The sequence below is a fragment of the Danio rerio genome, chromosome 6 (genome assembly GCF_049306965.1).
Source record: "Danio rerio strain Tuebingen ecotype United States chromosome 6, GRCz12tu, whole genome shotgun sequence".
In the NCBI taxonomy this organism is placed as follows: domain Eukaryota; kingdom Metazoa; phylum Chordata; class Actinopteri; order Cypriniformes; family Danionidae; genus Danio; species Danio rerio.
Genome location: NC_133181.1, coordinates 6,521,519 through 6,545,000, shown reverse-complemented (window position 1 = coordinate 6,545,000; position 23,482 = coordinate 6,521,519). Strand labels below are relative to the sequence as shown.

Below are 23,482 nucleotides of genomic sequence, written 5' to 3'. Positions count from 1 at the left end.
AAAATTACTACTACTAATAATAATAATATTAATAATTAGAATAAATAATTGAACAGTTTGCTTCTTAAAATTAAAATACATTTTATTTATTTATATATTTTTTTCACTTCAGCTATATATATATATATTATTATTATTTATTTATTATTATTATTATTATTATTATTATTATTAACAATAACAATAATAATAATAATATTAATAATAGTAATAACAATAATAATAATAATAATAATAATAATAATAATAATAATAATAATAATAATAATAATAATAATAATAATAATAATAATAATAAATCTAAATGGCAGAACTTTGCTTTCTTAAATTAACTTATATTTATTTATTTATTATTTGTTTTTTTAAATCATCACTTCAACTATACATTTACATACATTTTTTCACAGTATGTCTGAAAATATTTTTTCTTCTAAAGTCAAACAAGTCTTATTTGTTTTCTTTTGGCCAGAATAAAACAGTTTTTTCAATTTTTAAACACCATTTTAAGGATAAATTATTAGCCCCTTTAAGATATATATTTTTTTCGATAGTCTACAGAACAAACCATAGTTATACAATAACTTTATTTAAAAACTTTAAAAACTAATTAAAGTGATTAATGTCACTTTAAACTGTATAGAAGTGTCTTGAAAAATATCTAGTCAAATATTATTTACTGTCATCATGGCAAAGATAAAATAAATCAGTTATTAGAAATGAGTTACTAAAACTATTATGTTTAGAAATATGTTGAAAAAAATCAGTTCTCAGTTAAACAGAAATTGGGTAAAAAAATAAACAGGGGGGCTAATAATTCAGACTTCAACTGTTGTTTAATAAAATAAAAAAATTAAATAAAATAAAATGCTTGAAGTTACGGTGAACTAAAATATACTCAAATATTTAAATGTGTTTAATTATACACTAAACCGACTGAAAAACATTACTGAGTTCCTTAATCCAGTGACAGGTTTTTTCAGTTCTAATAGATTTGGCTAAATTAAATTCGTCATTTAGTTGTTTGGTAAGATAGAATTGTGCTTTATTAATTGGCACACCCAGACAACCAGCTGTTTATTTGTCAAGTCGTTTTTTAATTTTAATTAAGCACATGCAATATGCCTGTTTTGTAGCTTTGCCCGCCATATTTAAAAATAATCATAATAATAACTGTAGTCTCTGTTATTTGGTGTTCTAATTCAAGTGTCTTGCTCAAACAGCATGTTGCGCTTTACCCAGATGTCACCGCAGAGCTCAGTGAGAAGCCAAAACGACCTTGTTTTGATATATTCCAATGTTCACACTTGTGTAAAAAAAAGCAAAGACAAATGTGCCTGCCTGCTTGTGCCTAAATAGTTTTGCATATAATGTAAGGTTTTGCATTTCTCCCCACAAAATAAGAGTGCAATATGGCACGAAACAAATGTGGTTTCCTTCTTTGCAAACAAATATTCTCCTCTCTCTCTCTCTCTCTCTCTCTCTCTCTCTCTCTCTCTCTCTCTCTCTCTCTCTCTCTCTCTCTCTCTCTCTCTCTCTCTTTCTTTCTCTCTAGCTTGTTTTTCTGGCTGTCTGATGTAATACTGGAGAAGGTGCAGTGCAGTGCGAGCCTAGCATTACGGCAGACAGGGGTGATTTCCTCTGGGTCGTGGCATTGATTTGGAGCGACCCTGGAGGCCAGTCGAGCAGCAGGTGGCACACTGACCTGAATTAGGGGATATGGAGCAGTGCTAATCAGACAAGTTCTACAGCATTTCACTCAGTCCTGAAACAGACCCTGACATGTGATGCCGATGTGTTCACACCTGCTCAGGTAATAATAAGCAACTTACAAGCAGTCGTGCATCAGACATCTTTTGTGGAGGTTTATTCTTTCATCATGGAAGATAAAAAACAAGGAAATTAAATCAACATCAACTAGTCTAGTCAGTTTTGGTCACATGACTGAAATGCATCATCGGATTCATTGAAGTGAATTGCAGGCCGTTCGGTTGAATGTATGAATTTAGATAGTAAGACAGTAAGAACAAAAGTGCATAACATTTACCTTGGAGGTTGGGTAATTGTTTGCCGTTCATTACTTTTGATCTCCCCAGCAGTGTAAAAAAAGTTTTTTTTTTTTGTTTATTGTGATTCACAGATGTTTTTTTCTGTTTATTCACGGTTATGAATTGCATTATGGGATGTTGATCTCTGCTCTGTCGACTTTTAATGTTGGAAATTCAACTCTACAGTTTAACAAAGTGACCTTTATTGACAGTTTAGTGTAATTATTAAAAATAATAATAATAATACATCTAAATTACTGAACTTAATTTGCTTGCTAAAATTAAATTAAAATAAATTTAATTACTACTACCACTATTAATAATAATTAATTAGAATAAATAATTTAACATATTTTTCTTCCTAAAATTAAAACAAATGTTATTTATTTATTAAAAAAAAAAAAAAAAAAAAAATATATATATATATATATATATATATATATATATATATATATATATATATATATATATATATATATATATATTTAAATTTATTTAAATTTATTAAATTTATTAAAATGTATTTATTTAAATTTATAAATAAATACATGTTTATTTATTTTTTTTAAATCATCACTTTAGCTTTATATACCTATTATTGATATAATAATAATAATAATAATAATAATAATAATAATAATAATAATAATAATAATAATAATAATAAATAACTGAACAGTTTGCTTCCTAAAATTAAATTAAATTAAGTAATTTAATGTTATTTATTTATAATTTGTTTTTAAATCACTACTACAACAACTACTACTAATCTGCTACTACAGATAAATAAGTCTGTAAAATAACAGAATTTAAATAACATTTTTATTCATGTCAATACTTTTGAATAATTGTATAACAGCATTATTACATTTTAATGACCAATGCAATTTCTACCAAGGTTCAGGGTAGGCCATTTATATGGATACACCTTAATAAAATGGGAATGGTTGGTGATATTAACGCCCTGTTTGTTGCACATTAGTATATGTGAGGGGGCAAACTTTTCAAGATGGGTGGTGACCATGGTGGCCATTATGAAGTCCGTTATCTTGGATCCATTTTTTGTTTTTTTCAATTGGAAGAGGGTCATTTGACACATCACACTTATTGGGAATTTCACAATAAAAAAGCAATGGTGTGCTTGGTTTTAACGTATGAGTTAATTTCATGAGTTATTTACAAGTTTCTGACTATTAAATGTGCTCAATGTGCTGCCCATTGTGTTAGATTGTCAATGCAACCCTGTTCTCCCACTCTTCACACACTGATAGCAACACCGCTGGAGAAATGCCAGCACAGGCTTCCAGTATCTGTAGTTTCAGGTGCTGCACATCTTGTATCTTCACACCAGTAAAAGTATTAAACTACATATAGAAAATATGTACTGAAGTAAAAGTGGAAGTAGGAGAAAAAAAACAATACTCCAGTAGAGTACAGATACAGCCTTTTAGTAATGAAGTACAGTAGTGAAGGAGTTCTATTTTGTTACTATACATTTCTGGTCGTAAACATCAAATCAAATGGCAGCCGAAGACTTCTGCACTAGGGATGTAACAATATAAATACCGTCATACCGCAATAGTAATTTTTTTTCAATATTACCGTAGGCGCATGACTCAATAAAACTATATTTCTTAGAAAAGTTTGCTTTGGTGAATGAAGCGAACGGGAGGTAGCAGGAACTACAATTCCCATCAGCCCAGGCGTGACCATCATCCTTTGCGGTCTGTTGTCACTACAGATCCAGTAATGGGGAAATGGAGGGTGTTGCTAGTGGCGGGGAAGAAAAAGAGCTGGAAATGATCGAACCTAAAGCGGGTTTTAAATCGGATGTGTGGAAGCAGTTCGGTTTCTTTCTAAAGAGATACAAAAAAGGAGAAAAGGTGACAGACAAAGAAAAAAACAGTATGCAGGCACTGCCAGACTGTGGTGAAATATAAGTCGAGGAATACGACTAAAAACAGTCATGGGGACTGCAGAACACAGCACACTTGTTAGATTGATGAAGACATTGACTTGTACCGCAAAGAGACCTCTATCTCACTCATGGCTTGTCCTCTCAAGTGGTGGAAAGACAATGCACAACGTTACCCACTGCTGTCAACCTTGGCTATATATGATAATTTTCCTTAAAAAACCCGTCTCTATCTAAGTGAGTGAGTGATTAAATGTTAAATGTGATGAGTTTTCAACAATATTAAAATGAAAATTTTATTTTTTTATCTGGTTTAATACTTTTTTGTTATTAAAATTGAAAAAATTGAAGTTCCTGTTTCGAAACTTACAGATAGATGGCTAATTTTTATGTCATTGATATGTTCAGTGCTAAGGTAAATAAACACTTTTGGCACTTTTTTTGGAGTCTTTTCATTAGTTTTGTTTTTCCTGTAAACTCTTCAATAAATACCGTACCGTGCCATTCATACCGAGGATATACGACCATATTATCGTACCGTGAAACTCTGATACAGTTACATCCCTATTCTGCACAGTTCTGTAGTTCACTTTGAAAAAAATATAAAATGTTTTTTTTTTTTTTCAAAATTGTCCTTAGGCAAGAATGGGTGTTGATTTATAGTTCAATATAGGACAACATCGAGGTTTTGAACCACTTCACATGTTGACTAATGTATGTTGCCAGCACACGTTTGGTTCTTAGTATGAAGAACCACACAATTTGAATATCTGTTTAAGAAAGAATACAGTTATCCTGAAGTGTCACAGTCATGCGTTTATGATTCTTAAGAATCAAGTATGCACTTGAGCAGACCATGCATTACAGGTCAAGCATTGATCACTTGTGTAAAGAGCACTTAGCATACTTTAAATTGGGTCTTACCTGTAGCAATCTGACTAGCTCAAGTTAATGCAAAAAACAATTATCCTTCTTAGCACCCTGATTTAATCAGGCTCTGTGTGTACAGGGAAATAAAGGTGTGCCTCTTCCTAAGAAAGACAATTTCACACGCATTCGACCTCCCTCCCTTCCGAAAAAATGAGAGCCAATGGAGATTACACAGAGAATTAAGCAGATAGTTCTTTACACACAAGTGTGTTTCTGTGCTAATACCAGTGCCATTGACAGCTCCCACTGCAGAAATTAGACTTAAATGTTTTGCGATGTGACAATATTATATTTTATGACAGAAATTAGAATTGCATAAACAGTATTTTATTATATAAACAAAGCACACAAAAGTCAGTGCTTAAAAATAAAAATGTGTTTTTATTATTATCCATGCAAGTGTTTTTTTTTTTTTTTCATTTAATTTATTTCTTTATTTTTAAGGCTGCATGTGAAACTAATGCTGTTTATCATTTGCTTTGCTTACAGTTTACTTTCTTACATAATTTAATAAGTTGCTTGAAAGCTGAAAAAGATGTTCAAGACCAGCCAACATGGTAACAATGCATAATGCATAACGCCGGATGCATATTTACACAGGCCTAATAAAGGATATTGTTACAGTCAGAAATGTTTACAGTCAAAAATGGGTTCAGGGAGGCTTCAGGCAATCCTCGCCAATCCATTTGAATGTTAACGGTTTCCTTCAAGTGGACCATCATCCACGGGAAAAATTCCATTGAGTTTAATAATAAACCATAAAAAATGTCTCATGGGGCCTTAAAGCTAGATGGACCAAATTGTATCTGCGTTTGAACATAGGCCTACTGAGTAATTCTGTGTCTGTGATATATTCCAACTGCTTTCATTTACTGCTATCCACTTGCTTCTTTTTTTCTTTTAACAAATTCACTCCTTTCTTGCCATTTTGAATCCATAAAGCTTACTGCTTGAATGAGATCAGTTAGATATGCATTTCAAAGCTATAGTGGTTGAACTTTTCCCATTGTATAAGCTGTTTATTTGCATTCTAAACATTGCTTCCTATAGACACATTCTGGATATTCTCTCCTTTTTATAGCATAAATAAGAGCTGTGCTAAATGTGTTATATGTCAGCTTTCTTATTCAGCATTTTAGTATGCAAAGTCTACTTAACTAGTGTTCACCGTGTGTTCAACATCAATCTCGCTAACAACAGCCTGTCGACAGCCATGGCGTTAAAATTTCCTCTTGAGGGAGTTTTGAGAGATGTCAGGTACATGTTCATGTTTTTGATGTCCTGTAACAAAGGTCACACATTTAGCTTGGAACATTAAACTTGGGTTTAATAATCCTCAGTGCCATATTATTTAAAACTAGCATGTTATTCTAAAGTTATTTTAATTCGAATAACGGTGCTTAATCGAACCCTATTCATCAAGTAATCCTAAATAAATAAATAAATAAATCACAACATAAAGCATCGCAATTCAACATAGATGATAACAAGAAATGTTTCTTAAACACTAAATCAATGACCATTGAATTAAAAGGATTTTTGACATACGTTTTAACATTTTCATTATAGGTGGGCATAGATACATTTTTTTGTGTTGCCAGATGTAGCTGACTGATTCCAGTAAAAATACCCACCCAGTCTTCTGTATTCACGAAAATCATGTCAGTGACAGATTTTAAGCAGAAAATTACAGATTGTAAGCAAATGTCTCAAACACAATGGGCTCCATTTTGACGGTCCATGTGCAAAACGCAGGGTGCAAACGCTTTCAGGGCGTGTTAGAATGCATTTTTGCTAAGTTATGGACGGGAAAATTCGCTTTGCGCCGTGGCGCATGGTCTAAAAGGGTTTTGTTTATTTTCTTAATGAGTTACAGGTGTGTTTTGAGAATAAACCAATCAGAGTCTCATCTCCCATTCCCTTTGAGAGCCAGCTGCGTTGCGCCATAAGCGCATTTGCTATTTACATGACGTAAAGTAAGTGGAAGTGGAAAAACTGAACATTTCACAGGCAAACAGTTAACAGCTTTTTTTTTTCGTTAACAGTTAACAGAAAACAGTTAAACAGAGCATCTACCGAGAATGAGAGAGGAATTATCTACTTTCACTTTCGCTCTTGGATAGGGAAACCTTTACGCACAGACATTAATTAGCCTATAATTAATTAATTGCGTTTGTTAAGCACAAATATTTGTTTCAAAACTATTTCTAAATTCAGTTTTAATTTCCAGCAAACGAATAAATGAACAATAATAACGAAGTGTGTTCAAAAACCAGAGTTATATCCTAAAACACATGCTGTGCCCCATATGGTCTAAAACCTGCAGGTGGGCAAATCTAAGCTTGTTTTTAATAAAACAAATATAAATTATGGATATAACAAATAATAATGCTAATAATAATAACATTATACAAGAGCAAATTGTTATGAATGAACTGAAAAAGCCTCCCGGGATGAAAAAAGAATAAGAGCAGTGATTTTTCATATTAATGTAGGCTAGAAAATAATATGCTTTTGTAATATTTTAATCCTTTATATTTATATCGTATATATATATATATATATATATATATATATATATATATATATATATATCCCTAATATTTAATTTTTTCATATGTAAAGATATTTGCGTATTGCTCTACATCTTCCTCTGTGTATTAAGCAGTGTGTAAGCGAGGTGCAAATCTGCGCTCGACTTTAGAACGGGTTTGTTTTGGTCTAATGAAAACTCTGTTATAGTTTCTCAAAATAGCAACGCGCCTCAGAACGCCTTCCTTTTTAGACCAGAACGCCTATGGGTGCACACATGAGCGCAAATGCATTTGCATACAATGCCGGGTGTATGTTAGGGCCATATAATTCAACATCAGAATTATCATCAGTATTAATGACCAGGACAAGTCTAAAGTCTGTTCAAGTCCACCATTCCAAGTCTATACAAAATGTAGCATTTTAACCAACAGTACAGCTACAGCCTATTGCTGTTTTACCACATGTTTGAGAATAGCAATAATAATCGCCCACTCATATTAACCTTTATTTTATATCTACAGAATCGTGAAAAAATCATTATTTTTATTTTAAGCAAAAAAATCGCAATTCTCATTTTAGCCAGAATCGTGCAGCTCTACCTGTTAGCATTTTGGCAGATCACCTCCTGCATCTACCATAAGATGCAAAACACTAGCATCTGGTGTGAACGCACAATAGCAAAGGCTATCATGCAACATGGACGCCTGTAGCATCATGCTAATTCAGTATGTCTTCCCTCTAGCCCTCCATCATGTGACTATCCCTTGTATTGGTTCCTCATTCTCGAGTAATTCTGAAAAACATGCAGCTGGTGTAGGCCACAATGAGTTCAAGATCTCCCATGACCGTAAGCCCAGAGATCCCCAGCCTGCAGGGCTAACCACCAAAAGCGGCTAGAGGCTGTACAGTATCAGCTCCCAGCTTCACCCTTATCCCTTATATCAAGGGAAAAAGTCTCCCATGCAGAAAAAAAAAAACCTTGCTCCATAGCGAGAATACATCGCCTCTTTTACGCACGCTCGCAGAAAGAGAAAAATAAAGAGAAGTATTCGGCCTCTCCATCTCCAGCTCCAAAAGATCCATTAGTATTCTGAGCAAAGCTTAGCCAGTGACAAGCCATACATCACCGTCACAGCAAAACGCTCTCTCTCTCTCTCTCTCTCTCTCTCTTTCTCTCTCTCGCTCTCCACAGAGCCGCCCTGCAAATATGGGGAGCGCATGTTCTTTTGTTTGTATGCCACCCTCTGTCCTGCGAGTGTCCTCTAATCTGTGTCCGCAGACGGCGCACGCACACGTACAGCTTTTACAGCTCAGCCATTACCGAGGACGTGCCGGAGGAGAGAGATGCATTCTGGGAAGGTCCGTAGGAAAAGGGGCACTTTTCACGATGCGAGCACCAATGTCTCGCCAACCGTACGTCCTTGACTAACCTTGTCCTTTTACGAAGCTATTAAAGAGCGCGGTAAATTACATTGATGGGTCCCTCAAAAATGACCTCCTGTTTTACTGTTTTCAGCCTGATCGACGAGGTCCAATAATGCAAATTATTGGAAAATTTGAGACGCCGATAGTAAGCGATACTGCTCTGTTGCATTCTGAATAATGTCTGTTGTTATGCTGCTTTTTCAATGGGCAGGTGATACGAAAATGCACCCAATGGAAGCATTATGATGAATAAGACGACACTTTTCGCCTCTAATATGTTAGCATGTGAACAAAACATAGACATTATCATATTTATTACTCTGCTCGGCTCTGTGGGGAGTCATATTTTGTAATTTACAATGCACAGAACACAAAAACAGCATCAAATACTTGCACTCCCTCTTTGTCTCCTTCAGTCTCAGTAGATAGCATGATTGCGCTTAGGATACCCAGCAGGCATACAACGTCATAAGACATTAATATTAGGTTCGATTTGGGTTGTGATGTCAGGTGACCAAAATTCAATAGCTGCGTCCCAAATCGCATACTTATGCAATATTCTACACCATTTTGTAGTGTAAATAGTGTAAGTAGTGTGTTCATACTGAAAACTTTAAAGATAATAAGACCACCTTAATTACCCGGATGATGCACTCATTCAGCCGGTAAAATAAAGTGTGTAATGATGGACACTTCGCGCACTCATTGACCGCAGGTTTGCTCACGTAGCAGAAGGGGCGGAGCTATCGGGCGCACATGTTGGATAACTTTATTTGTTTTGGATTGTAAAAGCAAAATTCTCCTATGAGAGTGATTATAGCACCTCCCGATGGTGTATGCGGTTATACTCACGGCAGGTATTATTTGATAATTCGGTCGTTTATTTCACTGATTTGGCAACCGTCAAACGTCATCAAGGAAACAGTTCGAATTTCCGCTTAGTAAAAAAACATTAGTGTGCCATTTGGGATGACACTATATACATATACTATCCTGTTGAGTGTGCAAGTGCATAAGTACATAGTGCATGAGTGTTTAGTGTGCCATTTGGGACGCAGCTAGTGTCTAGCCAGTAGGGTTGCACTGTTTACCAGTACTATGGTAGCATCGCGATACTATGGCTCCAAAATACTGGCGGTGCCACTGTGGTTTGTAAACGGTAGTATCGGCATCAATGATTTACATACAATAGATATTGTTGCATGTGGACAAGTCATTAAAATGCTCAAACGTTTATGCAACAATTGATCATTTTATTTTAGTAGTCTGTGGAGCACTTTAAGGTTGCAAAACTGTGTAGAATTCGCACCTTTTTGGAAGCGTATTGCACATTTTCTAATGCTTCAGTTCAGACTAGTGATGAGAAGTTCGAATCATTTACTGACTTGAATCTTTGAGTCTTGTTTATTGAGATGAATGAATCTTTTATCAAGTCATTTCGTTCATTTGGTTCAATTTACCAAAATATTATTCAAATATTAAGAATCACTTTCAAACACATCTACAACTAGCCCAAAAGGTTGATTACACGACAATTAAGTCATAAATAGAATACTATAATAAGGAGAAAATAATTATTCAATGTTTACCTGATCTTTTGTGTATTGTTGTCTCTTTGCTCAGCTCACCTTTTCATGTCTTCAAATATCAGTGGTTCGTTCATGTTACACTGTCAGTCACATATAATCAACCAATTATCAGTCTGAGCCGATAATAGTCATGATAATTAGTTCACCTTTCGAGTCTTCTGGTTCTTGAGTCGTTCGTTCATCATGTGACAGGACTCGAGAGATGACTCAAGAGATGAACGAATCAATTCTTTTTCCGCCTATAAATGCATATGATTGGCCCGTGAGGAACGAATGACTCAAACCCGATAGAGGGCATATGAATGGCTTCTGCCTTTCCGCGATGAACGACTTAAAAGATACCACCTGCACAAATGTGCGCACACACGGATGAACAAATCACTCCCTGTGAGGACTCGTAGTTCCTGAGTCATATTGAAGATTCATTCAAAATGAATGAATCGTTCAAGAACGACCATCGCTAGTTCAAACGCACATCTGAATCGGTTCATGCCTGTTCCTGTTAATATGATTTAGTAGGTACAACAACCGTGACAACAACCTTTAAAAGAACGACTCACAAAGTAAAATTTTGAATTACTTTGGATTGTTACCTGATAAGACTGTAAAAAAGAAAATAGATGAAAAACCCAAACTAATAATTTTTGAAATGCTCTTTTGTGACAAATTTAATATGTATAAGTTGTATCTTTATTTTAATGTGTTTTGGTTGGTCAGTTATCTACAAAATGAATTACTAAATTTTAAATATAGATTTTTTAACTAATTACATTTAGGTAGGCCCATTATAATATAAAATATAGTATTTCTAACAATATTCTTTATAAATGAAGTTATAAATTACAATATCGCAATACTATTTGGTATCGTGATACTTCAGCTGGTCAAGTAACGTAAGATTAATTAACGGTATCATGACAAGCCTACTAGCCAGCGTCTAAGAACAACGGTATTTTGACAAATGATAACAACATCAACAGATTAATACTTGGTGGATTTTGGCTGTGTTGGAAACAGAGTTGGGTGTAACGCGTTCCACAGTAACGCATTACTGTATTCTAATTACAGTTTGGGGGAACGCAGTAACGTAACAAATAATATTTTCAATTTGTGTCATTTTATTACAGTTACTTAAGTTAAAGTAATTGCATTACTTACGTTACAAATATAGCTTTTAGAAGAAAAAAATGCTTATTTTAAATATTGCTTTCCTCTGCAATGTCAGTTAATAAGCATGTGCTTTTAAATTGCTGGAGAACACGAGCTGAAATAGGTGCTTACCAAAGTGGTTGCTTCTTCAAGTGGAAATACTGATGTCACAGAGCATAAAAACACAAATATTGCTGTGAAATGCAGTCTATGTCCAGTCTATAAAGAACTTTTCATTACTTTTAACTCGACCAGCAACTTCTTCAAGCATAGAAAGCGTTCTACGACAATACAATTTTCAATTGATATTTTGTGAAGGATCAGGAGTGAAAATATCTTTTAAATGTGAAGAGAAGCATTGCTGCGTATGTGATCGTTCACTTATTGGGTCTTTTTGCGTGTGCAAGTTTGTTATTTCCAATGCCATGCAGCTTGCGTACACAAATTCAGAGCGCATTTTCCAGGCGCATCAGTTAAAAACTCACATGAAAGTCACATGAAAAGAACTGACCAATCTGCTTTAGGCTTTGTATGTAATATACATATTTTGGTAGACTAATTACCTCAGACAAACATAGAACACCCAAATAACGCAGTGCTACAGGTATCCAGTTTTTTTTCAAGTTTTTGTTCCAAAAAAAAAAAGACAAAATGAGAGAATTTTAAGCATGGGATGAACTCTTTAAGTCGTTTGAAATGTCAAGCTGCTGTGTTAAACCTATTGTAATATTTTTCAGTGAATATAAATTACTGAAAGAGCTGCAGTTTGTTTTATATTTTTATAGGTACATTTTATATGTTTTAAAAGTAAAGTAATTGATAATCTGATTGTTTTTTTACATGAAGTAATTAGTAATATAATCAGATTACAATTTTCTAGTAGTAGTCAGTAATTTGTAATCTATTACTTTTTTGGAACACTGGTTGGAAAGTGACCAGAAACATCGAGCCAACGTCTTATACCAACATCATATTGACGTCATATACTGACATTTATTCGTCATGTATGACAATCAAAATAAAACGTCTGATAGAATAGAAGTCATAGTGCTGCCGTCCACACAGCGTCAACCTGTAACATCAATAACTGTTGATATTTGGTTGATTTTTAGGTTCAACGTTCTGGGTTCTGACATTAACCTATATGTTTGTTTGCAAACAAATCGCAATGTTAGGGTAAAATGTCAGTCTGACATCATGTTGACATGCTGTGCCTGCTGGGTATGAGTAAAAATGACTCAGTTTAAATTAACATTAATAGCTCCTAATTCAAAATCTAAGTTTTTAAAATGTGTTTGTTTTAGTATTTGCTAAATTATAAAATTGTGTATTTGGCATTTGCTGTGCAGTTTATTTCGCAATTATTGGAATTCCTGTTTGAGTTCTTCCTCCAGATATATGAAAGAGATGAGAGAAATGTCTTTCTCATAAGCACTTAATAGGTTTTGAAAATTAATATGAGGGTAAATTGTTTGGTTCAACAGAAAAGTGCCACTGTTGGTACTTTGGTTTTTTGTAGGGACGACGCGGAGTGAGTTTATTTGCTTGTTTGTTTGGATCAGATGCTCCATTTGTGTCACAGCAAGGAGATGCATAAATCTGGGTTGCGTTTGCAGGTGTGTGTGTTTATGTGGCTGTCAGACAGATCGAGTCTGGCCTTGTTAATTCATCGCCCCTGAGAGTGTGTTTTTGGTCCGAAAGACTGATTAGGGATATAGAAAGGTGAATGGAGGCAGGTGTTAAATCTGGAGCAGGAGCAGGGGACGGGGACACTGTCCTGTGCTTTAAGTGACCCGGTAGAATCTGATTGGATCAGGCAGTGACCTGCAATGTCAAGGTGACTAGGCCAAACAAGTTTCTGGTTGACCTCTGCTTCCGCTTTTAAAGGAACGCTCCACTTTATAAAACACACCAAGAAAACACCAAGGCTCATTTTTACAACGAGTTAAACAGTTTGGTGTGTCATTCATTCATTCAATCTATGGGTCAGTTAGCTTAGCTTAGCACAGATAATTGATTCAGGTTAGACCATTAGCATATCACTCAAAAATGTTAAAAAAAGAGTTTCAGTAATTTTCCTATATGCAGCTTGACTATTCTGTTGTTGCATTGTGTTCTGAGACCGACGGAAAATAAAAGTTGCTATTTTCTAGGTCAATAAGGCTAGGAACTTTTGCATTGTACTCTCAGTAATTAATCAAGGTACTTTGCTGCCTTGCATATATAATACATACCTGAAAATAGTCCCTAACTTGGTAACTGCAATATGTAATACTATTAGTAAACAATGTAGCTACAGAGGAGTCAAGCTTTAATTAGAAAAAGTCTAAGGGTGCTTTCACACCTACACTTTTGTTTCGGAACGTATCTCGTTTGCCCAGTTAGCGCGGTTCGATTGGCATATGTGAACAGGGCAATCGTGCTCTGTTCCGCGCCAAAGTAATCGCTCTGAGATCGCTTGAATGAGGTGGTCTCAGCTCGATTGAAATGAACCCTGGAGCGGTTCGATTGCAGTGAGAAAGCGATCCGATCCGAGCGCAGTTATATCACAGTGTTTTATGGATATGTAATAGGCTTACGGCTATATGAAGAGAGAATTATGAGTAGGGCGAGAAGTTTCGCGAGTCTCCGGATGCCCGCAAACGAGTGATGATCTCCCGGTAATCTCGTGTCTCTCTCCCAGTCCTCAAACAGGCATCATCGCGCACCCTTCTCACCCCTTACCACAGTGTCTCTCCTCAGACACGTCACGCGCGCGCACCCTGTCAATCACCACCAAACCACCACCTCTCCTGACAGCTGAGCGGGACGCTGCAAAATAAACCCTGACACTCTGACCAATGTAAGGAGAGTTTACTCGCACGTGACTTGTTTTAGCTCTTTTGGTCCGATTAGAAACTTTGCAGTGTGAAAGCGAACCGCTCCAAGAGCAAAGAGCAACAATGTAACAATTCTAATCTCTGTTTTGGAACAATTGAATCGATTCACAGATGTGAAAGCACCCTAAGTTTCTTTTAAAATCTATTTTAAGGGAGATGCTAATGGGCTAATCCTACTCAATTATTTATGCTAAGCTAAACTAAGCTAAAAGTGGTCCTGGAGATTGGCTGAATCACACCTGTCAACCCTTCTGTTTTTCCTGGGATTCTCCCGTATTTTACAGTTGTATCCTGCTATCATCCCCTAAAGGTATTTCTCTCGTATTTTCAGTCTTTCTATGAAGGGTGGCAATAATCATTAAAGAGCTGATTCTCGCTATAACCCATACTGCCCTTTGCTCTTAAATGTGAGTCTGTTCTGTGCTTTCATTTTATTTAGACAAAACACTTTGAGATGAATATAAAAATGGTGGGATTCCCTTTCCTTTTCATTACAGGTGCCGTCGCCTCTCCTATGCAATCCTCAAAACAGTCATATAGTGGTGCGTGGCTTTAAGCAGACGCACTCCATATAGTGATAAATAGACGCTGTTTCCAAAACGGGTTTTGTACAAATGATTTGAAGTGGAGCAAAAGTCTGGGTTTTGGGTGCGTGCTTGAACAGACATATACACATAATTAATAACAATAACATCTAAAGATGTTTTTTTTTAAACACAACTAATTTTGTCCTTAATGAGCATAAACAGTTGGCAATGCTTTCATTGTAACGTTAGATTTTTAAAGTGACACCTCTATCAGCTGATACAATGAAATTAAAAATCCAAATAAATGGAATTTATCCATTGCTCTTCAATCAGAATGTGTGAGTTATACAGTAAAGAAAAGATTAAAGCGATTTGATAACTTGATTCTTTTTCTTTATAAGAGCTATTCATTTTAATAAGCTGAACGGTTTGCTAATTTATTTGCTGTGAATATATACTCTGTATTTTTTTCTTTTGTAAATAATAATGGAGTTGCTGTCGCCTCACAGCAAGAAGGTCGGTGGTTCGAACTTCGGCTGGGTCAGTTGGAGTTTTGTGTTGAGTTTGCCCGTTCTCCCTGCGTTCACGTGAGTTTTCTCCAAGTACTCTGGTTTCCCCCCACAGTCCAAAGACATGTGGTACAGGTGAATTGGGTAGGCTAAATTGTTCGGAGTGTTTTTGTGTGAATGAGTGTGTGTGAATTTTTCACAGAGATGGGTTACTGTACATCTGGAAGGGCATCCGCTGCATAAAAAGCTGCTGGATAAGTTGGTGGTTCATTCCACTATGGCAACCCTGGATTAACAAAGAGACTAAGCCGAAAAGAGAATGAAATAATAATGAAAACATATTCCTCACCATTTAACTGACCATTAACTAATAATAAAAACTTCCCTTATTATGGTGGCAAGTATGGGCTGAATGGATTTTGAATCCAGGCCTTTGAATGGTAAAATTGTTTACTGGACTTCCTCAGTTTTCTTTATTTTTGTCAGTCAAACAATTAAAGTAGATGTAATGCAGAACTTTACATCGACACCCAGCAAGAACTTTAAAAACATCAAAAAACAACGTTAAAAATTGAATATAATAAATTACATATATTATAATAATAAATATAATATTTATAATTTAAACCAATTTAAATCACGAAAAGAAATAAATAAACACTTGAATACATTTATTGCCCAGTTTGTTGTTGTATATTCTGGATTGAGATTTGGTAACTGAAGGTCTTTTGAAGTTCAGCGATCAAGACATGCCACTTTATCTTGCTGGAACCAGCCATCACAGAATGATTACTTTGTGGTCATAAAGTAATGGACATGACCATCAACAATATTCAGGTCAACTGTTTCATCTAATAAATGCTAATTTGTTACTAATAGGCCAATTAAATTTCCCCCACACCATTACTGCATGATCAGATTGAATTGCCGATATAAGAAGGCACGATGAATCCATGCATTCATGTTGTTTTTGTCAATTTCGGACCCAGTGTGCTGTTATTCTGCTGCAGGAGCTAATTAGCTTCAAGGTTCAGCCATCTTCCAGATTCAAGATTAATCCAATGTTGAACTCTCTGTGGTCTTTAAAAATCCCATGGAACTTTTAGTAAAGAGTAAAGGTGTAGCCCAAGGGTCCTGCCTAGATTCCCTCTATTGGCCCTTACCCACCATGACCTTCCAATCATTCTCATTCACTCAACTGGATCTATCACTGTCTCTCCTCTTCAGCTACAGCTGGAGTATGGTCAAGCATTGGAGCCATTGGAGCTACCCACTGGGGTTGGTGAGGAGTGACCCCCACATGTGATCAGCAATACACATAAAAAAAATGTAATCCATCCTTCCATTCATCCTTCCATCCATATATCCATCCATCCATCCATCCATCCATCGGGTCTTTAGTTTATTGAGTGGTTATTTAAGGTCAAAATTGCTTTTCTATCAACATGGACCACTCTGGACTTCTGGAATTGAAACATTTTTGGTCACAGAACTGCAACTTTCTAGACATTTTACTCTTTGTATCGTCAAGTAAACAAACCGGAATACACAAGAAGAAACTTTTACTATTGAGGGACAACTCCGCTGGCTGATTGTATTCCCTGGTCATAGTATACTAAACACTTTGTATGCTGTACATCACATTAGAAAAACTACATTACGAGAATAAAGCGCGACTGCGGCTGGAAAACAATGTTTTACTGCATTGCAAATAGCGAAGATGCATCGCAAGTCACTTAAGAAGGTGGGGTGAATTAATTGTGCTTCTGGAAATATTACCAACAATCCATTTGGTAATGTGTTTCCCTCTCTCTTTCTCTGTCTCTTTCTTACTCTCTCTCTCTCTCTCTCTCTCTCGCTCTGTCTCTTTTTCAAATTGTTGGTAAAGCGCTGTCAACAAATATTTTTCCTCCACACACTTTAAGATGTGACAGCGCATTGGACTATGGAAGCTGGATTAGTCCAAGAAAATTTAGCAATTGGGTCTGTTTTAGTTCGGTGCATGTTCTTGCCACAAACAAACCACTCCAGGGTTTGTTTGAAAGCGTATCGAGACCACCTCTTCAAGGAAGTCTTGGTATGCTTTTTTGGTCTGCTTTTGGTTGGGATTGCTACATTCACACCTGCCCAAACGAACCGCACCAGGAGGGAAACAAAATCTAGTTCGAGTCAATCGAACTAAATAGGGCAGGTGTGAAAACACCCTTACACTACTGCATTACAGCGAAACGTAATTTGTTACTGCAGTGCATTACATTTCTAAAGCATTACTTTTAACACAGTTTTAATCCTCACATATGACATTTCCTCACACAAACATGCTTATCTCCAAGCGTAAGAAGGCTTTGTTTTGAACTTTGTTGCTACATTTATTCAGATCCCGATACTTGGATCGGATACCGGTTCGATTACACATATTTTTGCTGCATCGGTTATCATGTGCTATATTCTATTTAATTTATAAGCCAACAAAAGCCATGAAGGTAGCCTATTATAAGGGCCTAGAAAGTTGTCATGTATGCCTACTATATAGCAAATGTTCTGAAGCCATTCTAAAGTTTAATAAGAAGCACAGATGAATATTTATGTGGTTAAACTCATGTTCAGTTCAGCGCTTTCCATTGCCGCACCTGTCAATCATTCTTCATTCTTCTTCAATTCAAGCTGCGTGTCGTGTTCATGACAACACGAAAAACTTTCTCCAAGACAATTTGTTCCAGGTAAAATAAGTAATCAGTGGAGAAATGCATTTAGATGTGCATTAAATGGGTTCATTTTGACCTGTAACAAGGAGTTCATTGCTGTTTCTAAATCATGTAGTGCTGTGTTTGTTAGATCAGCAGATCGCATTCGGAACACTGGAGTATTATCGGAGGATTATCACCTGCTCTTCACACACAAAGTAGGCCTACCTGAAATGTTGAATTAGAAAAGGCTCAATAATACATTGGACAGATCCTCAACACACTCATTTCTTCCTTTTGTGCTGCTAAGTTTAGAAAGTGTCCTCAGATACTAGAGGGCTGTGCGCTGTGTCTCAGTGATGCATCAAGCGCTTTATTCAAGCACCGGCTACGCAGACGTGACGTGAAGTTATTCTCACGATGAGTTTCTGTTCTCTCATCCTTCCAACTGAGTTTATTCTTTCGAGGATAATACTTTCAGTGCTGCGGCTCATTGTGGCCAAAGTAGTTGATTTAAATTAATTAAAGTGAAACTGACAGGCAAAATATAAACTGACATTTTTGATTTGTCGTTTATTAAAGAAAACTGATCTCAGACAGTTTAGGTTCTGCCGAGTTCAGAGTGCAAGATAAATCGGCGATGAGGGCTTACACATTGCATGACTTTACATTACATCGCCGACAATTTCACCCAAACTACGTCTCAGAGCCAAAAATACATAGTATATCTTTTGTTATTAACTACATAACAAGAAAGAAGCCTTTAATGGGATAGAAAATGTACATATTTGCTCACCTGGGTTTAAAAGCATTTAGCAATTTCTCCTCAACTTTCTTTTTTAACTTTCTGTATGAAACGTCAAACAGACAAGGGTGCTCCTGTCAAACCTCCACTAGTTTTTCCTCCATTTCTTAGGACCAAATAAACCAAACATGAGCGCTTTTAACTTCTCCCTCAACCTCCCGCTGGCCTGCAGGTACACACACTCGCACACAAGTGAATGTTGCGCTCTCATTGGCTGTAGGCGATCTGTTAATTTCAGCCAAAACTTATTTCACACGGCATGATTTGAATCGCCGACAGCTCCAGATGTTAAGCACACCAAATATCTTACAGGCATCAGCCAGTCTCTCACGTGCATGAGCACCGATTTGCCTGTGATTTCAGGCATTTGTCGGTGATTTCTCAAAACCTGTCGGCGAGTCAAAATCGGGTCATGCAGTCTGAATTCGGCATTAGTCTGTGTCCAAAATCTTACTATTAAAAAAGAAAACCTAAGCTGGACCACAACAAGTCAATGTCATAACAAATGCTCAAATAATGTAGCCTAGTTTACAGCTAGCATCGTGTTTTTAGTTAGACTGTGTCATCTGTCATATACAGTAGGCCTATAGGTAGATTAATTTTTATAAAGATAATATATTAATTGAGTTTAGCACCAGAACTAAAAATAGCACAGTATCGGGATTGAGTATCGGTCGATACTCTGAATTTTGGTATCAGGATCGGGACGGTTCCAAAAAAGGTATCGGAGCATTCCTACATTTATTATACTACACTAATACACAGCCGACATAAGTTCAATGGTCAGTTACTGACCTAGAGAAAAGGTCAAGGCGACTAAACCAAACTAATGTCAGTTTGACCTCAGTCTCAGCTGTGTGGTCAGGAATTGTGCCCTGTGAACAACCTCAGCATCACCTTTCGGATGTGTCTGTTATGTATGCTGGGGAAGCGCTCTTTTAGATGCATCATATATGACCCACTGTTGCTCTGCTTTATATCTTCACTGCTTCAATGTAGATCCAACATAAACTATGTAATGTGATCTAATTAAAATACTATCTCCCTCATATTCATGGGAGATATAATAGTAATAGGAGAAATGAGCAATAAGCAAGCTTTTTTTTCTAGCATGTAAGATTGCTACATGAGCAAAACCAGTAGTGTTTTTCCTCAGTATATAATTTCCTTGTCCCTCAATCTTCCACTAGTGGGCACTCACACTACACTAAGCCTTCCTTCAGAAACACCACTGTTGCATCTCTCCTCTTCTGCATTAAAACCCGCAGGCGCCGTTGCTACGCAGAGCCCTGCGGAGACCCAGCCGTAACCCGGCTCCCTCATCACAGCGACAGGGAGAGAAAATGTCAGCCCGCTGAAGGTTGGTGAGGTTGGCGACGTAATTAATTAATGTTTTGATTTGGTGGCGTTTCACTTTGGCGCAGCGCGGGAGAGTGGCATTTAAAGGGGGGGAGATATTAATGAATGCAGCCCTGTCGTTAAAGCCATCATATTGTGGATATTAATGAAAGGAGAGGAGGACACCGAGGAGGAAGAGCGGAGAGAGGAAATGACACGGAAAGGGAGTTTTGAGTACGGGCGAACAGGTGGAGATATACTGCTTGTTTAAAATTAAATGAGCAGAAACAACAATTCTTGAGATGTATGTCCTATCTCAATCATATGTTCATTTTGTTAAGTTAACCTAATCAATTTGTGTTGGGACAACATGAATGAATTGTTCCAGTGTGGCATGCACCAAGGTAATAATAGTTTTGGATATTACTTTTTTATTTATTTATTTTTTTAATTTGACATTTGTAAGTTTTTATTTCGTTTGGACTTTTTGTTTTCAAATTCAGTCTGTTTTAATTAGTTTTCAAAGGTAGATTCAGTCACAGTTCTAGACGAGAGTAAATGGGGGGCTGGGCAGGGGCCACTTGTACTTTTAGGGGGCACACTTTAACATACATGACAAACTACTTAAACAATTATTCGAAGTCATTTTCTTTCATGCATCACTTTGCAGACTTCATAAACAAGCTAATTAAATAACTTAAACTCAAAATAATCTTATTCACAAGTAACTTTGAAATGTAGAATAACACATTTTTAACATTCAAGTACATCAAGGCACATCTTTTGCCCCTGTAAACTTTAACAGACACAAGTGAAGTCTTTTTTTTTGCCCTCCTGTTAATTTAAAATAATGTTTTCCAAGTGATCTTTAATAAACCAAGGAAATCTGCACAGTATTTCCTATAAAACAAAACAAAAATAAAAAATCTTCTGGAGTTATAATACGTCTTATTTCTTAAAGTTTGTATTGAATAAAAGCAGTTTTTAATTAAAACAAGTAAAAATAATAATTTTAGGGTAGGTATTATTAGCCTCCTTAAGAAATATTTACTGTGTATTTTTGATTGCACCAGGGGTTTTCAAACTGTGGGGCGTCAGCATCTATTAAGTGGGGCGCGAGACATTTTGGCATGCTCTAGAGTAAATTATGATGACGATTTTTATGTGTTCACTAGAGTGAATCTGATTGATGTTAGCTCCACATCTTACTATCAGGTAGAGGTAATTCGTTTGAGTAAAATATTTACAAATAAAATAGACTGGGTGCTTATGAATGACGGTGAATTTAAGTAAAACCGTTCAGCCGCCTGACAAAAAAGTGCCCTTCTGAATTAAATCAGCTGGATGTCCTTCTAGATCTTTCACTTACTTTGAAGACATTACTGACTACGCTTACATGGACATCAGTAATCTACAAGACTTAGAGTGCAAGACTGCTTCGGAGGTTAAATACACAGTATTGATGGGAAGTTCAGGTTTTTAACGTGAACCGGATCTTTTGTGATAGTCTTCCCAAGTTTGAACTGAACTTATCGAAAAAAAAAAAAAAAAAAACAGTAATCAGTCAATTTTAGTCAGTTAAGACATCACCGTAATCTGAAAAGTTTCTTACAATTACGTTTTGCAACCAAGCATGTATCACTTATTTAAATTCCATTACAACTTCCTTTCATAAAAATAAACATAAATTTTTCCAGAAATTAAATTAAACATAAATTTTTCCAGAAGATGAGGCTGTCATGTACTGTTTGTGATCGGTTTGCTGAATCACGCTTGCGCAGTATTATCACTGTATATTCACCGCTTGTGTGCTGTTCTGATAACTGAATAACTCAGTTTACATTGGTTTATTTGGAGTCAGATGGGTATTAGGCATGTAAAAAAGTAATTCGTTTGTGGTTAAACATTTACGTTAACTGAAATTAAAATAAAAAAAACTGAAGATGTATTGTGTATATACAAAACTAACTGAAGCTAACTAAAATTATAGCAAAAACATCCTTCGTTTTGTTTTCATCTTTATAAAAGTATTTAATACAGAATGTAAGCCTTTTAGAAGTGAATCTATTTACTTCGCACTCAGAGCCTGTAATACTGCTGCCATTGGCCAGATCAAGCCGGTTCTCCTCCAGTCAGTGCTCGCTCTACCGACGAAAACAAAGCCTAGACATGACAGCAGCACAATGACAACGTTAAATACAACCCAAGCAGACACTTAAAAGTATTAATTTAGCACATTTGTGCCCAATATTGAGTTTTATTTCTGTATTAGTGATCATGATCGCAAACAAATCATTCTTTTTAACTGGATATTAGTGAACCAGTTGAACTACACTGTAAGAAAAATTCATAATTTACCGGTTTATTTTCGGCAGCTGGAAAAAAAAAAAAAAAAAAAACGTAAAATAACGGCCATTAAATTACAGAAATTTACTGGAAAGTAACAAAGGTTGAATTACAGACATTTACCAGAAAATTTAAATTGAAGTAAATTTTTTGTCATTTAATGTCCGTTATTTTACAGTAAATTTGTGGAATTTAACGGCCGATATTTTACTTTTTTTTTTGTTCCAGCTGCCGAAAATAAACCGGTAAATTATGGATTTTTCTTACAGTGTAGTTCAACTGGTTCACTAATATCCAGTTAAAAAGAATGATTTGTTTGCGATCATGATCACTAATACAGAAATAAAACTCAATATTGGGCACAAATGTGCAATATTTTTTTTCTGGCACCCCAGCTGCTGTAAATAAACAGTAAAATTATGGATTTTTTTTTTTACAGTATAGTTCACCAAAACGAACTGAATCATTTGAAATGATTCACGTCTCCAGTAATGTTAAGCGCTCATCCTGTTAGCCAGCACTCACTTTTGGGGATTTACACCTCCCTAACTTTAAATAGTAAAGGTTCTTGACTCCAGTAAGCAGGGCCGGAGTGGGACTTCTTTTCAGCCCTGGAGTTTCAAGCCTCAGACCGGCCCACCTCAGTTCACGACTGACTATATTGAAATAAGGTCATTTCCAATTCAGTTTCTAATTACACTATCACGTCTTTTTTTGAGAAAACAGCTGATTTAGAACTTCAAATGTTCAGCAACCCTAACAGTATTATATGTCTTAACAATAAAAATGAAAAAAAAAATTATTCA

General features: G+C 35.8%; 1 long non-coding RNA gene across 9 annotated transcripts in view; it reads left to right on the top strand.

Annotated features, from left to right (window-relative positions):
• Window positions 1-23,482, top strand: part of LOC141386167 (uncharacterized) — a 197,489-nt gene that overhangs the window by 45,314 nt on the left and 128,693 nt on the right. For 3 of the 9 annotated variants that reach the window (XR_012407583.1, XR_012407581.1, XR_012407582.1), the window contains exon 2: window positions 20,261-20,352. The exons of 3 other annotated variants lie outside the window; for them this stretch is intronic. This is a non-coding gene — a long non-coding RNA (uncharacterized lncRNA). Of the gene's footprint in view, window positions 1-1,552; window positions 1,811-20,260; window positions 20,353-23,482 lie in introns of those variants that run through there. 3 more of the 9 variants (XR_012407585.1, XR_012407579.1, XR_012407587.1) reach the window with 2 other exon arrangements.